Here is a 16,536-nt window from a genome sequence, read left to right on the forward strand (position 1 = left end):
TTATTATATCTTAGAGTTGTGAGGCTTAAGTGTGAAATAATACAAGCAATCAATAAAATATGCTCAATAAATCTTAGCTTCTGTTTCATGCATTGAATAAGAGTAAAATTCGGTTGTTACTTTAAAAGTACATTGGTGTGGGAAACTGGCAGAAAAAATGTTTCATAAAGTATATTTATACTTGTATAATTATTGATTATATTTTAGGACTCCAAGATAAGCATATTGAGGCAATTTTTTATGTTTATTTAAAGTTTTTATTTACCTTAGAAGGTACAGGATTTCATTGGCATAAGAGTTCCAATTTATATGATACAAACATATTTGGGGGGGATTTTTAAATATCACCTGTTAAAGATGGTTTTAACTAACAGAGAGTGTTGTCCACAAGAAAGGAAATTCGGGATGAGAGGTTGGGAGAGAAAAGATATAAGTCCCTGATTTTAGTCTTTCCCTGCTATACCCATCCCTTCTGGATTATGTGAACTAGTAATTCCCCTTTTTCTCTGAGGAGGTTTAAATTGTTTCTTGTAACTTGGAACCAATGGAGTGATGACTAAGAGAGTGAATGCTATAACAAACACCATAGGGTCGTTTTTACCCTCAGGCTTTTAGGAAACCTAACTCATCCTGTGGGCTTTGGGTACTTTCTTGGAGACAAAGGTAGCCATTTTATGCATTTCTATATGCTCCTAACCTTAAGAAAGCAATAAATAAGTTCTACTCTTCACTAACATTCTGTTTCCCACATTTGCGCTTAAAATTCTGTATCTGATGTGTCAATCAAAAATGACTTACATGGTTTAGCAACAAGGACACTTTAAAACTCCACTTGTTGTCTCTTTCATCATCTTTTTTCTCCCTCCCTTCCTCCTGCCAATCATAAATCTACCTCTACCTATTTATAGAAAAAGAGTCTAAAATAATCTGAATTTGAATTCGGAGGAGAAAACTGAGCACCACAAGCAGTACATTTTTAGCGACAGCATATGTAGTAGAGTGAGCCAAAACTTTTTTTCTCTGAAAGATACTGATAAATAGGTATACAGAAAAAGTAGTATAACTACTTTTGACTCACTGCTTTGGTGGTCAGACCAAGTTCAAGTGTCAAAGCCAACATGTGTGAGGTTGTAGATTTTTAAAAAGATGGAAGTAGGAATTGTTTCTTATAATTCTTAAGATATAGCTTACAGGAAAGAGTGATTATATTTTAAACTCCTTGCATATAAGATAGTAAATTCATCTACTGCAAGGAAAACATCTTGTGATTTAGAATACTGAACTTGCTGAGGAACTTATTTTCTATTTTTTTTTTCCCATATGATATTTGGACTGGACTAGACTCAAGGTGAAACTAAATATCAGAGAGATGAACTTACCCTCTAAATATCAGAGTCAAGTTGCTTTCCTTTATAGTGTAAATTGTTTCCAGGGATTAAATCCAATTAAAAGTCTTAAGGGAAGGGGTGCCTGGGTGGCTCAGTTGGTTAAGTCTCTGACTCTTGATTTTGGTTTAGATCATGATCTCAGGGTTGTAAGGTCAAGCCTCTCATCAGGCTCCACACTGGGTATGAGGCCTACTTAAGATACTCTCTCCCCCTCAACTCTTCCCCACCTCTGTCTGTCTGTCTGTCTGTCTTTCTCCACCCATCAATCAATAGATGTCTTAAGGGGAAAAGGGTTTGAGAAAGATAGACCTACAGTGTTCCTGGCTTTAGAGAAAAGATTGAAATGAGGAAACACAATAATTTAAAACTATTTTGAATGGGATATGGAGTAAGGTAGGAATAAATAACCCTTAAACCCCTGACAGGAATTGGAGACATGGGGAAAGGAACATAAGAAGCATACTACTATCTCCATACTGTACCAATTTGTATACAGCTTATAAAAACAGAAACACAGAAAAAGAAGACTTTAGCATTTAAAATTATGGTGCTTAGGAAAAGAAAAAAAGCAGAGAGGAAAAAGTAATGAATAAAACATATTCAATTTTCTTCCAAGAGTTCTGACCTTATTATGTGGAGACCCAGTTTGATTGCCTCTGGAGCAAAAGCAAGCCAGTGAGTTACATGAGGCTGCAGAAAGGTGCTCTCGGAAAGGTCGTTTGAATACAACCCAAGTGACCATGTGAATGAGGACAGATTGGGCTTTATGGGATGTGACTGGGTACATTGTTAGTTCTTCTACAGTTTCCCATACCCTTCCAGACAGAGCATATATTTCTGGATTTAGGGAGCAGTAGATAAGGACTACCACAATGCCCATACTAGTGAGGAGTGGTGTACATTTTCTGAGCTCTCACACGTCTCAGATCAACACTCAACATGTCATGAGTTGTGAACCAGAAATTTCTTCTTCCTAATAAAGAAGAAAGCACAATATAGAAAATTATGTATTAGGCCACATAAGGGCACAAGTCATAGCCCTGTGGGAGGAGTACTCCTCTGAAACTTCTCCAGTTTTATTTTTTGTGTAAAATCCAAAATAGCAAAAGAACAGAGAAAAGCAAGAGATCAAATTAAGCTGTCTGGATGGAGTCCACTAGAACACAAGGTGTGGGGTCAACATGAAAACCTCAGAGAACAGAAACAAGAATTTCAAACCAGACTTCAGTCAAAGTCGTGACGTGAATGAAACTTCCCTTTGAAACTCTCCATGCTGCAGTGTCCCTTTTTGTTATTCCCCTTTCAGTATCTAAAGCCCTTAACATAATTATCTAAAAGGGAGAAAATAAAAGTGGAAATTGAATTAATGATAAAAGTTGGGACAATGTTAAGGTTACTTATCCCAAGTAATTTATTTTCCCACTGAGAATGAAGGAAACAAAGGAACACATAGAATAAAATAAAAATACTCAGGAGATCAGAATTGTTTTTATGAAGATTATAGGAAGTTCACAGGATATCAGGTGTAAAAACTTGAAACATGAATACTTTTCAACCCCCCTAAAGAGGAGGCAAGGTGATGTTACCAAAGAAAGGTTATGACGTTTGTGATTCTTCACAATGGAGAAATCTGGATTCTAGTGGTACCCCAGTTAAGAGATATTGTTCCTGAATACAACTTCTCTTCATTACAGCAGAATACTCTCATCAGGGATGGCACATAGATACAGAACTAGATGGAATCATTTCCAGGTTAGGAAGTATGACAACTAATTTTTGCTATTAATTTTTCTTTGGGGAAAAAAGTGTTAAGAACTCTTACTTAAAAGGAGAAATCAAATAAAAATACAGATTTTTGACAAATAGTCTTCTGTTTGGTTCTTACTGAACAGATAGAGTAACATCAAAACCTAAGGAGAAATATTCGTAAGATAGACAATTCCATTAGCTCGCTTTTTCTTCAAGTAACTGGAGAACAAAATGTTTAAGAATGACAACATACATAATTTCTGGCTCATGATATATATAAATATTTCTGAGGTAACTATATATTTAACTCTCATCCTAGAGTGTTTTCATAATTCTAAAAACAATTTTAATAATTTGCCTTACATTGGTAAAGTTGGTGAAGTTACCACTTAGAATTAATCTGAGGGGCACCTGGGTGGCTCAGTGGGTTAAAGCCTCTGCCTTCGGCTAAGGTCATGATCCCAGGGTCGTGGGATCAAGCCCTGCATCGGGCTCTCTGCTCAGCAGGGAGCTTGCTTCCTCCTCTCTCTCTGCCTGCCTCTCTGCCTACTTGTGATCTCTGCCTGTCAAATAAATAAATAAAATCTTAAAAAAAAAAGAATTAATCTTAGCATGGTAATAGGAAGATATATGATTAAAAGAATCAAGATTGTTGTACCTAGAGTAGTTAAAAACATACAAAATATCTTTAATATTTCTTAACAAAGCTTATTTCCATCTGTGGGTGTTAACATTTTGCCATTTTCAGAAAGAAATATCATTTAAAGCCTATTGTCTCTTGGGGCACCGGGGGGCTCTGTTGGTTAAGTGACTTCCTGCAGCTCAGGTCATGACCTGGAGTCCTGGAATTGAGTCCCACATCAGGCTCCAAGCTCCATGGGTAGTCTGCTTCTCCCTCTGACCGCCCCTCTCATGTGCTCTCTCACTCTCTCTCTCTCTCGCTCTCTCAAATAAATAAATAAAATCTTAAAAAACAACAACAACAACAAAACCCTGGGGTACCTGAGTGGCTCAGTGGGTTAGAGCCTCTGCCTTCAGCTCAGTTCATGATTCCAGGGTCCTGGGATCAAGCCCCACATCGGGCTCTCTGCTCAGCGGGGAGCCTACTTCCCCCTCCACCCCGCCTGCCTCTCTGCCTACTTGTGATCTCTGTCTGTCAAATAAATAAATAAAATCTTTAAATAAATAAAAAACCCACAAAAACCTATTGTCTCTTAAACATGAATTTCTTTTTTTTTTTCAAAAATTTTTTATTAACATATAATGTATTATTTGTTTCTAGGGTACAGGTCTATGAATAATTAGTCTTACCCAATTCATAGCACTCACCATAGCACATACCCTCTCCAGCGTCCATCACCCAGCCACCCCATCCCTCCCATCATCCTCCCTCCAGCACCCCTCAGTTTGTTATCTGAGATTAAGAGTCTCTTATGGTTTCCCTCCCTCCCCAGTCCCATCGTGTTTCATTTTTCCCTCCTATCCTTCCTCAAACCCCCACCCTGCCTCTCAAGTTCCTCATATCAGAGAGATCATATGATGGGTGTCTTTCTCTGATTGACTTATTTCACTCATTATAATACCCTTCAGTTCTATCCATGTCCCTGCAAATGGCAAGATTTCCCTTTTTGATGGCTGCATAGTATTCTATTGTGTGTATATACCACATCTTCTTTATCCATTCATCTGTTGATGGACATTTACAGTCTTTCCATAGTTTGGCTATTCTGGACATTGCTGCTATAAACATTCGGGGGCACATGCCCCTCAGAACACTTCATTTGTATCTTCAACACATCATTAGGGTAAATACCGGATAGTGCAGTGGCTGGGTCATAGGATAGCTCTATTTTCAACTTTTTCAGAAACCTCCATGCTGTGTTCCACAGTGGCTGCACTAGCTCGCACTCCCACCAGCAATGTAGGAGGGTTCCCCTTCCTCCTCATCCTCACCAATACCTGTCATTTCCTGACTGGTTAATTTTAGCCATTCTGATTGGTGTGAGGTGGTATCTCACTGTGGTTTTGCTTTGTATTTTCCTGATGCTGAGTGATGTTGAACACTTTTTCATGTGTCTTTTTGGTCATCCAGATATCTTTTTTGCAGAAATGTCTGTTCATGTTTTCTGCCCATTTCTGATTGGATTATTTGTTCTTTGGGTGTTGAATTTGATAAATTCTTTATAGTCTTTGGATACTAGCCCTTTATCTGATAAGTCATTTGCAAATATCCTCTCCCGTTCTGTCACTTGTCTTTTGATTTTGTTGACTGTTTCCTTTGCTGTGCAAAAGCTTTTGAGCTTGTTGAAGCCCCAATAGTTCATTTTTGCCCTTGCTTCCCTTGCCTTTGGCAATGTTTCTAGGAGGAAGTTGCTATGCCTGAGGTCAAAGAGGTTGCTGCCTGTGTTCTCCTCAAGGATTTTGATGGATTCCTGTCTCATATGGAGGTCTTTCATCCATTTTTAGCCTGTTTTTGGGTGTGGTGTAAGGAAATGGTCCAGTTTCATTCTTCTGAATGTGGCTGTCCAGTTTTCCCAACACCATTTGTTGAAGAGATTGTCTTTTTCTCCATTGGACATTCTTTCCTATTTTGTCGAACATTAGTTGACCATAGGGCTGAGGGTCAATTTTTGGGTTCTCTAGTCTGTGCCATTGATCTATGTGTCTGTTTTTGTGCCAGTACCATACTGTCTTGATGATGACAGCTTTGTAGTAGAGCTTGAAGTCTAGCATTGTGATGCTGCTAACTTTGGTTTTCTTTTCATTCCTCTGACTATTAGGGGTCTTTTCTGGTTCCATATATATTTTAGGATTATTTGTTTCATTTCATTGAAAAAAGTTGGTGGTATTTTGATAAGGATTTCATTAAATGTGTAGATTGCTCTAGGTAGCATAGATATTTTCACAATGTTTGTTCTCCCAATTCATGAGCATGGAACATTTTTCCACTTCTTTGTGTTTTCCTCAATGTCTTTCATAAGTATTCTATAGTTTTCTGAGTACAGATTCTTTGCCTCCATGGTTGGATTTATTCCTAGGTAACTTATGGTTTTGGGTGCAATTGTAAATGGGATTGACTCCTTAATTTCTCTTTCTTCTGTCTTGGTGGTGGGGTACAGAAATGCAACTGATTTCTGTGCATTGATTTTATATCCTGACACTTTGCTGAATTCCTGTGTGAGTTCTAGCAGTTTTGGAATAGAGTCTTTGGGGTTTTCCATATAAAGTATCATATCACCCACAAAGAGTGAGAGTTTGACTTCTTCTTTACTGATTCAGATTTGTCTGATTGCTGAGGCTAGGACTTCTAGTACTATGTTGAATAACAGTGGTGATCGTGGACAGCCCTGCCATGTTCCTGACCTTAGGGGAAAAGCTTTCATTTTTTTCCCCATTGCGAATGATATTTGCTGTGGGTTTTTCATAGATGGCTTTTATGATATTGAGGTATGTACTCTCTATCCCTACACTGTGAAGAATTTTGATCAGGAAAGGATGATGTACTTTGTCAAATGCTTTTTCAGTATCTGTTGAGATTATCATATGGTTCTTGTTATTTCTTTTGTTAATGTATTGTATTGCACTGATTGATTTGAGGATATTGAAACAACCTTGCAGCCCAGGAATAAATTCCACTTGGTCATAGTGAATAATCTTTTTAATGTACTATTAGATCCTATTGGATAGGATTTGGGTGAGAATTTTTGCATCCATGTTCATCAGGGATATTTTAAATCTGAATTTCAAATTGACCTATATGTCATTCTAAATATTAAGTGGATTTGAATAATCAAATTACTTCTGAAAAAGAGGGAGGAGCTTGAGCTTCTTAGTGGTAAACACAATGTCATATGTACAAGTGGCCACCAACACTGAGGGAAGAGATGAGAGGCAAGGGAAATTAAACTCAAAACATGGCAAGATAGGGACATTAAGTGTTGGGGCCAACATCTTATATTTACAGTTGCTCCTAAAAACATCAGAAAATTCGATGTGATACCAAATCACTAGGAAATATTTTAAATAGATCAGAATATTTTATTCATCATCAAGTAAATGCAGAGGAAATCTACATTGAAATTCTAAAATCTTACATGAGTTGGTACATAATTGTATACAGTTCAGATAAAAGAAACAGACCAATTACTTGAAAACCACAAATTACCAAAGCTCAGCAAAGATGAACAATATAACCTGAATTGTTGTATGTCCATTAAGGAAACTGAAGTTGTGTTTTAAGGATCCCCAGAAGAAATGTCCAGGTAAACCTGGTTTCATTGGGGGAATTTTACCAAAGATCTGAAGAAGAATTAATGCTCATGCATGAGAAGAACAAATGCTAAAATTTCTAAACTACCCAAAGCAACCTATAGATTTGATGCAATCCCTATCAAATATCAATAGCATTTTTCACAGAGCTAGAACAAACAGTCCTAAAAAAGTGTGTGGAACCACAGTTGACCCCAAATAGACAAAGCAATCTTAAAAAAGAAAAGGAATACTGGAGATATCTTGCAGGGCAAGTTTGTACTGATTCTCTAACAACCAGTACAAACTGGAACTCTTTCTCCCATAGACAGATATTAACCCATGGGATCATTTTTGGGCATAGCTTTCCCAGTGTCAGTTATATACTTTGATATTGTACTATAGTTATGTAAGATGTTTACTTTGATGAGTGAAGGTATATTGGACTTTCTTGTACATTTTTCTACAATTTCCTTAGAAGTTATTTCAAAATAGTTGAAAAACCAATAAAATTTAGTTGACACATAACTGAATGTAGTTATCTGAATATATTGCTACATGCTAAACATGGCTGTATTTTGTGTGTGTGTGTGTGTGTGTGTGTGTGTGTGTGTGTGTTAGGTACAAATAAGAAATTCAGCAGATGAAAGAGACCATTGAAAGGTGAGTTATGAGAGACCTGACTTCACCAAAAGTTAGGATATTTGAGTTAGACCTTGTAGAATAGGTATCATTTGGCTTGGCATATTGAGGGTAAGAAAAGTTAAGAATGGCGAGATGAGAGTGAAAGCAAATTTAAAAAAAAAGAAAAAGAGGAAATGAATGTACAGAAAGGAAATGGACCAAGAGGATTAGCTTTTGAGAGGCCTGAGTAACAGGCTGTTTCTAACCCTGTCTTTGGAGAATGGAGAGGAAGTTCCCTGTTATTTATTGAAAAGATCATCCTCTCTTTTCTATGTTTAGGAAAAGTAATAAAGTTGGAATAGTTATTACTTGTTGGTTCAAATCCCAGCTTTGCTCTTTACTGATTGAGTAACTTGTGTAAGTTTTTACCTTTCTAACCTTTAGTTTCTTCATCTGTAAAACTGAGGTAATATTATTTCCTCAAAAGTCACTATGACCATTAAATAACTTGATGAACTTGAGGAGAGTTGCTTAACAAAAGTCAACAAATGGTGATGATATTGATAATGACAGTTCCTTTCTCCCCAGTAACTACATTTCTTGTGGTGAAAGTATAACATTTCAGAGTTGAGGACTTGTAGTCTAAAAACTTCATTCTGCTATAGAATATGAACTGTGGCTAAAATACAGGGTTTATTATGTTTATTTCTCCATTCTTGGACTAGCCACCTTGGTCTTTTTTCTCAGACAGTACTCACATTTCATTCAGCTATTTTTCCCCCATTTGCCTTCCTTGATTTCTTTAGAAAATTTAAGGTGTTCACATTTCCATGGACATAATGAGATATGCTTGCTACTTTTAATTAAGGCATCATTAGGCAATCAGGAGTTCTTGAGATAATGAAATACATACTAAATCTTATAGTAATAGTTTGGGATGCTTCAAAGTTTGGTGGTAAGAACGTTAGGATTATTTGTTCCTGGCAATATAAATAAAATTGACTTAAGCCAAAATGAATTTACTTCTAGAATATTAGGTAGCTCACAAGATCACTAGGAACCAGGCTCAGAAAACTGGCAGAAATAAAAGGAGATGGGCAGTGATCACAACCCCTACCAAGGCTGTACCAGAAAACTGGTCCAATGAGGCCACTGTTGTTCTCACAAAGACCACTGGTTGCTATCCCTTGTACAACTGTCGCTAAGTGTCGCTCAGACATTGCTTGTGTTACTGTCCCAGCCATTGGATGTCTCTACCCAGTCACTACAATAGAAAATATTTCTCCCCTATTACCCTTTCCTGAACTAATAATTCTATATTTAAAATCCTATCAGTGTACTCTGAAAACTATATAAGACTTTAATGAAAGAAATTGAGAAAGGCACAAATAAATGGAAAGCTGCACTGTGTTCATGGATCAGAAGAGTTAATGTTTTAAGTGTCTACACTACCAAATAATTTTTTTAACAGAGGTAGAACAAAGAATCCTGAAATTTATATTAAACTACAAAGACTGAATAGTAAAAGCAGTTCTCAGAAGAACAAAGCTAGGGAACAAAGAACAAAGTTTTCTAGAACAACATCACACTTCCTGTTTTCACATATATTACAAAGCTACATTAATGAAAACAGTGTGATGTTGGCATAAAAATACACAGAGCCCAATGGAGCAAAATTGAGAGCTCATAAATAAGCACTCACATATAATTTACTGCTGTTGGACAAGACAGCAACAATATACAATAGGGAAAGCATAGTTTTTCAATAAATGGTGCTGGGAAAACTGGATATCCACATGCAGAAGAATGAACTTAGACCCCTATCTTACACTACTTACAAACATTAACTCTAAGTGGATTAAAAATGTAAACATAAAACCTCAAATCACAAAATTCCTAGAAGAAAATGAGGACAAAAATCTCCCTGATGTTGGTCTTAGAAATGATTTTTTTTTTTTTTAGTATTTGACACCAAAAGAACAAGGAACAAAAGTAAAAAAATAAGTGGAACTTTATCAAATTAAATAAAAATCTCCTGCACAACAAAAGAAACAGTCAATGAGTCAACAAAATGGAAAGGTAGTCTATAGAATGGGAGAAAATATTTGCAAGTCATCTGTCTGATAAGAAGTTAATATCCAAAACTTATAAGGGACTAATATAACTCAGAGAAAAAAAAATCCCATTCACAATGATATAGATGAAACTAGAGGGTATTATGTTAAGTGAAATAAGTCAATAAGAGAAAGACAATTATCATCTGATCTCACAGATATGCAGAATTTAAGAAATAAGTCAGAGATCATATGGGAACCCTGAGAGGGAAAAATGAAACAAGAAGAAACCAGAGAGGGAGACAAACATAAGAGACTCTTAATCATGGGAAACAAACTGAGAGTTGCTGGAGGGGCAGAGGTGGAGAGATGGGAGTAACTGGTGATGGGCATTAAGGCATGTGATATAATGAGCACTGGACACTGTGTAAGACTGATGAATCACAGACCTGTACCTCTGAAACCAATAATACAGTACATGTTAATAAAAAAAAAAAAGTGGTTAGAAGACCTGAGTAGACATTTCTCCAGAGAATACATACAAATGGCCAACAGACACATGAAAAGATGCTCAACATTTCTCATTAGGAAGATGTAAATCAAAACCCCAGTAAGATATTATGTCACCTCTATTAGAATGGCTATAATCAAAAAGACAGGACATAAGTGTTGGCAAAGATGTGGAGAAAAATTCCTCATGCACTGTTGGTGGGAATGTAAACTGGTAGAGCAACTATGGAAAATAGTATGAAGGTGCCTTAAAAACTTGTAGAACTACATATGATCTAGCAATGCCACTTCTGGATATATATTCAAAGAAAACACAATTAGGAACTCAAAATGATAATTGCACTACCATGTTCATTGCAACATTATTCACAATAGCCAAGATATGGAGACACCCTTAAGTGTTCCTTGATGGATGAATCAATAAAGATGATATGTACATATATGTACATATATATCCACATACAGTGGAATATTGGCACAAGAAGAAAGGAATCCAGCCATTTGTGACAGCATCACTGGACCTTAAGATCATTAAGCTAGGTGAAGTAAGCCAGGTGGACAAAGACAAATACTCTATGATCTTACTTATATAGAATCTTAAAAAAATCTAAACTCCTAGAAACAGTACAATGGTGGTTTCCAGGTTTGAGGGGAGAGACAGGGACATTAAGTCAAAGGGTGCAAATTCCCAATTATAAGATGGATTCTGGGGATCTAATGTACAGCACAGTAACTATAGTCAACAATATCATATACTTGAAAGTTCCTAAAGATCTTAAGTGTTCTCACCACATGTGAAAAAAGGTAATTACATGAAGTGATGGAAGTGTTAACCTTATTATAGTAATCATGTCACAATACATACATGTATTGAAGCATCCTATTATACACCTTAAATTTATACAATGCTATATGTCAATTATATCCAAGAACTAGAAAAAAATAAAAAGTTATTTCAGAATGTTCTACTATTTGGCCCAAATGTATCCTGATATTTAATAGCTGCAAAGAAGGTTGACAAAGTACAGTTTGCAGCTTCTGTGATGAGAAGTAGGCTTTGCTTTCCACAGGGTTCATAAAATGGAGAATTCTTTGTATCTAAGGAGGGATAAGATGCTAGAAGTCAAAAGTTGACCAGTTTGCATCTAGAAAGGTAGACAGTAGAGGCCTAAGAGAGGAAGACTTAAAACTACAGCGTATTAGTGGTTGCTCTCAGTTTCATCTGTGTGATGAGTCTACTTTTACTTTTTTCCTTATATACCTTAAAGAAGTCTCATTATGAGGGCACCTGGGTGGCATAGTCAGTTAAGCGGCTGCCTTTGGCTCAGGTCATGATCCCAGGGTTCTGGGATCAAGCCCTGCATTGGGCTCCCTGCTCAGCAGAGAGCCTGCTTCTCCCTCTGTCTACTGCTCTGTCTACTTGTGCTATTTCTCTGTCAAATAAGTAAATAAAATCTTAAAAAAAAAAAGTCTCATTATGATCTCAGTAGCACTGGATAACTGAAGAATCAGGTTCAGATGGTTTTACTTATTGCTCAAGATTAGATTTCCAGATTTTATTCTGCCTTTTCTATTTCACTGGTACTTGTGTGAACGAAGTATGAGGGGGAATTACAGGAAGAATTGAGGGCTCAGGTCACCTCCCTGTCACTATCTGGTGTGTGATTGGCAACATCATTTAATCTTCCTAGACATCAGTTTCCTTCTCTATAGGACTGGAACATAATCACTCAATTTGAAAATTACTTCAGAGATTAAAAGAGTTTTTTAAGTACCTAGTAGAATGCTTAACACAAATTAAATGCTAAATAGATTTATAAAATGATATATTTTTTGTTGTTACTGTCTTCCTTTCTTAGAAAGTCTTCGGCTTTGAGGACTTAAGTGTATTTGCTGTACTTAAAAAAACCTTTTCTTTGTTTCTGTCATTTCCACCCACTTCCATTGTTTGTTGTGATAGGTAGTAACCTTTGTTTTATTAGCCACTACAGTTATAATCAGCCATCTAGACAATTTACTTCTTGTTGGACAAGGGCAAAGCCACATCCATACACTTGGGAGGTCTCTTGTTAGAAAAGCAAAACAATAGAAACAGAAAGGAAATGAGGATTGGGCACTGATCGCAGCTCTGCTATTACGAAGCATATCAGCATTAGAGCTGAACAGAATTAGAAATGCATTACCAGCCAAGCTGGTAACACTTTGTTTAGAAGAATGCACTACACAAATTCTTGTACCTCCGTAATATCGAGCTTCATTCGTGGAAAGCTGAATGACACCCTGAATCTTCCCTTAATGATTAGCTAGGTATACACATTCCAAGGAAATCAGCTCTCAGCAGCTTATTTTCTTAAAAGTGTAGAGTGATATAAAGTAACACATATATCAGCAGAAGTAAAGATTAGATAAAGATGTCAGAATTTTCTCCCGATGACCCTGGCTATTAAGATAACTCCAGGGCATAATATTTCATCATATATGCTCTAATTTAGGAACTAGAAAAAACTTTCCCTATTTCCGATAACACATTTTTGAGGAAACAAAATAATTTAGAATAAGCTCTGGCTTATATAGACTTGAAAATAGAATGATTTTCTTTCAAGCACTTACTCATTGAACAGTAGCTCTTAGAAAACTTATTAACTTGAGTCATTTTTACACTCCTATTGCCAACCCAAAGAATCACATCTTAGGATGAATTTAAGGTTTTAAAAAATTCCTTATAGTCATTTGTGCTTCTAAATAAAAGGGGCAGTACTTAAATATAGAAAGTATGTGAAAATGAAAATGAATCGTAGTTTGCAATTATAATGGGGTCTCTTAGCATGAAAATTGGAATTCTCAGGGTAAAGGATTTAATCTAACAAATATATTTCTCAACAGGACTATAAAGAGAATACTAATTAATGTGCTAATACCTATTCCCTGTTTACAGGCCATTATCCCCAGTCTTGAACTGTAACAAACATATGTGAAAATTAATGTTCACAGAACAGAGAATACATTTCTTTTCTAGAACTCTGCCTATGAGACATTTTAGTAAGAGATATTGCATAAGAAGTAGGTCCTGAAACTAATATTATACTACGTGTTAACTAACTGGAATTTTAAAAACAAACAAAAACAAAAACAAAAAAACTTTTAAAAAGTGCTGTTAAGCCAAACAAAAGAAATGGGTCTGAAAACATTATCTTTGTGAAGTTTGAGCTTTTTTTCTTAAAAAATAGTTTACTGTTTTTAGACACAGACACAACTCAGAGGTCATCTCCATTCCCTACGGGGATTAAAGAATCTTAGAATCTTGTTAGGGATCCTAGAGGTCAACTAGTCCAGTTTATATCGTATGTATGAGTCCTTACAAATGGTTGTTTAACTGCTAATTGGATTTAATCAGTTAGGCATCTCACTAGCTTTCAAAGCAAAATTTCCCAGTTTGATAGTCTTATCATTAGTTTAAAAAAAATTTTTTTTTGAGGGGTGCCTGGGTGGCTCAGTGGGTTAAGCCGCTGCCTTCGGCTCGGGTCATGATCTCGGGGTCCTGGGATCGAGTCCCGCATCGGGCTCTCTGCTCAGCGGGGAGCCTGCTTCCCTCTCTCTCTCTCTGCCTGCCTCTCTGTCTACTTGTGATCTCTCTCTGTCAAATAAATAAATAAAATCTTTAAAAAAAAATTTTTTTTGAAATTTAGCCTGTTTTTCCTTGTTCTATCTTCTGAAGCCACTTAACTATAGATTCTTCTTCCCAAAATTGTCCCTCAACTTTAAATGGATATGAATAAACATGCCTCTTTTCATATTGTCAGACTACATTTTCCCTTCCCTTTTAAATGTTACTGATGTAATTTGGTTTTCTAGAATTAAAGTATCATGGGACTTCCACTTCTGCTAATGTTGGATCAGGTAGATCTGATGAAACTTGCCACAAAAACATACATTTTTGAGGAAAAAAATTAAAACATTTTCCAAAACACATCAAATTGCTCACATGACCAGACCACATGCTGAGGACCTAGAGAAGTTAAAAGAGTGCTTGGACAGCTTTTTCTCTGGATCACCAATCCATGCACAAGAGACAGCAGAGACACTGAATTATTCTTCTGGTGACCTCAAAGGTATAGGAAGACAATTCAGTATCAGGGACTCACCAGTTAGTGCAGATTTTGATAAATGTCCTCTGTTGTGTCCTGAAGAAGCTAGTCTGTTAGTGTGGATGGGAACAAACAAGCCTTATGATAGTATGCATCTAAGTTTCACATCATCCAAGTGATCTAGAAAATCTTAAAATTTTAATTTGTATTAAGATGCTCCTGGAGTGCTAGTGTTCGCAAACATCAAGCAGCTGACTGAAGCAAATGAATATATTCCCTGAAGGCAAATATTACCACCTCAGAACTCAAATTATTTCTGCAAATATTTTTTTCAAATATAAATGACTACTTAAAAATAACTAGGCATAAGGAAGAGACAAGACAACCTGAGGGAAAAAAAATAAGAAAAAACAGAAATACAGAGATTAATGTATATGCATTCTCCAAAGAAATAGGACCAAAAGGAAATATACACACACATGCCCTACTGGTTTTATCCTCTTAAATCCAAGAGGAGATTTATTATAGGAATTGGCTCATGTGGTTATGGAGGCCAGGAAGTCTTACAATCTCCTGTCCATGACATGGAGAACCAGGAAAGCCAGTGGTAGAGTTCAGTTCATGTCTGAAGGCCTCAGGATAGGAGGCAGATAGTGGTAAGTCCAGATCTCAAGCTGAAAGCCCAAGAACATGAAGCACTCACATCCAATGGCAGGAGAAGATGGATGTCTCAGTTTAGGCAGAGAGAGCAAATTCACCCTCCCTCCACTTTTTTGTTCTGTTCAGATCCTCAACAGATTGAATGATGTTGGGCAAGGCCATCTGCTTTGTTTGATGAGTAATTCAAATGCTAGTCTCCTCAAATCACATCAGTAGTATTTAAGAGGGAAGGGAAAATGTAGTTTGACAATATGAAAAGAGGCATGTTTATTCATACTCATTTAAAGTTGAGGGACGATTATGGGGGAAAAATAGGCTAAATTTCAAAGCTATACTTTTCACCGTTGCAAACATACCCAGGAATAATGCGTCGCCAGCTATCTTGACATCCCTTCGTCCCGTCAAGTTGATACATAAAACTAACCATCACAATTAGAGATACTGGAATTATCATAGATTGTAAAACAAGTACACTTAATATGTACAAGCAGATAAAAGCAAAGTTAAATTTTGGCAGGGAACTAGAAACTATAAAAAGTAATATATAGGGGTGCGTGGGTAGTTCAGTGGGTTGGGCCTCTGCTTTCCGCTCAGGTCATGATCTCAGGGTCCTGGGATCAAGTTCCACATTGGGTTTTCTGCTCAGCGGGGAGCCTGCTTCCCCCTCTCTTTCTCTGCCTGCTTCTCTGCCTACTTATGATCTCACTCTGTCAAATGAATAAATAAAATCTTTAAAAAAATTTAAAAAGTAAGAAAAGTGATATGTATTTGTAAGAGAAACAAATTCTGTAACTGTAAAGACAGAACATTAAAACAGTTAAACTATATCCCTTATGTTTAAGAATGTAGAGAAAACTGTAAACATGTTAACGAATGATGCAAAAGAATAGAGACTCAAATACAACTTCTAGAGATGAAGTATCCATGATTTGGTTCCTTAGTTCCCACACTCATGTATCATTTCTTTTGAGAACACAGCATATAGTCTCAAATGCTTATGCTATATCCTGAAGGATGACATCCCATCCTTTTAGAATGCTACCTCTGAGCTGGTTTTTTTTAAAGATTTATTTATTTATTTATTTGCCAGAGACAGAGGGAGAGAGAGCGAGCACGGGCAGACAAAGAGGCAGACAGAGGCAGAGGGAGAAGCAGGCTCCCTGCGGAGCAAGGAGCCCGATGTGGGACTTGATCCCAGGGTCCTGGGATCGAGTCCCA

Source organism: Mustela nigripes, chromosome 13 (genome assembly GCF_022355385.1).
Source record: "Mustela nigripes isolate SB6536 chromosome 13, MUSNIG.SB6536, whole genome shotgun sequence".
NCBI classification, from domain to species: Eukaryota; Metazoa; Chordata; class Mammalia; order Carnivora; family Mustelidae; genus Mustela; species Mustela nigripes.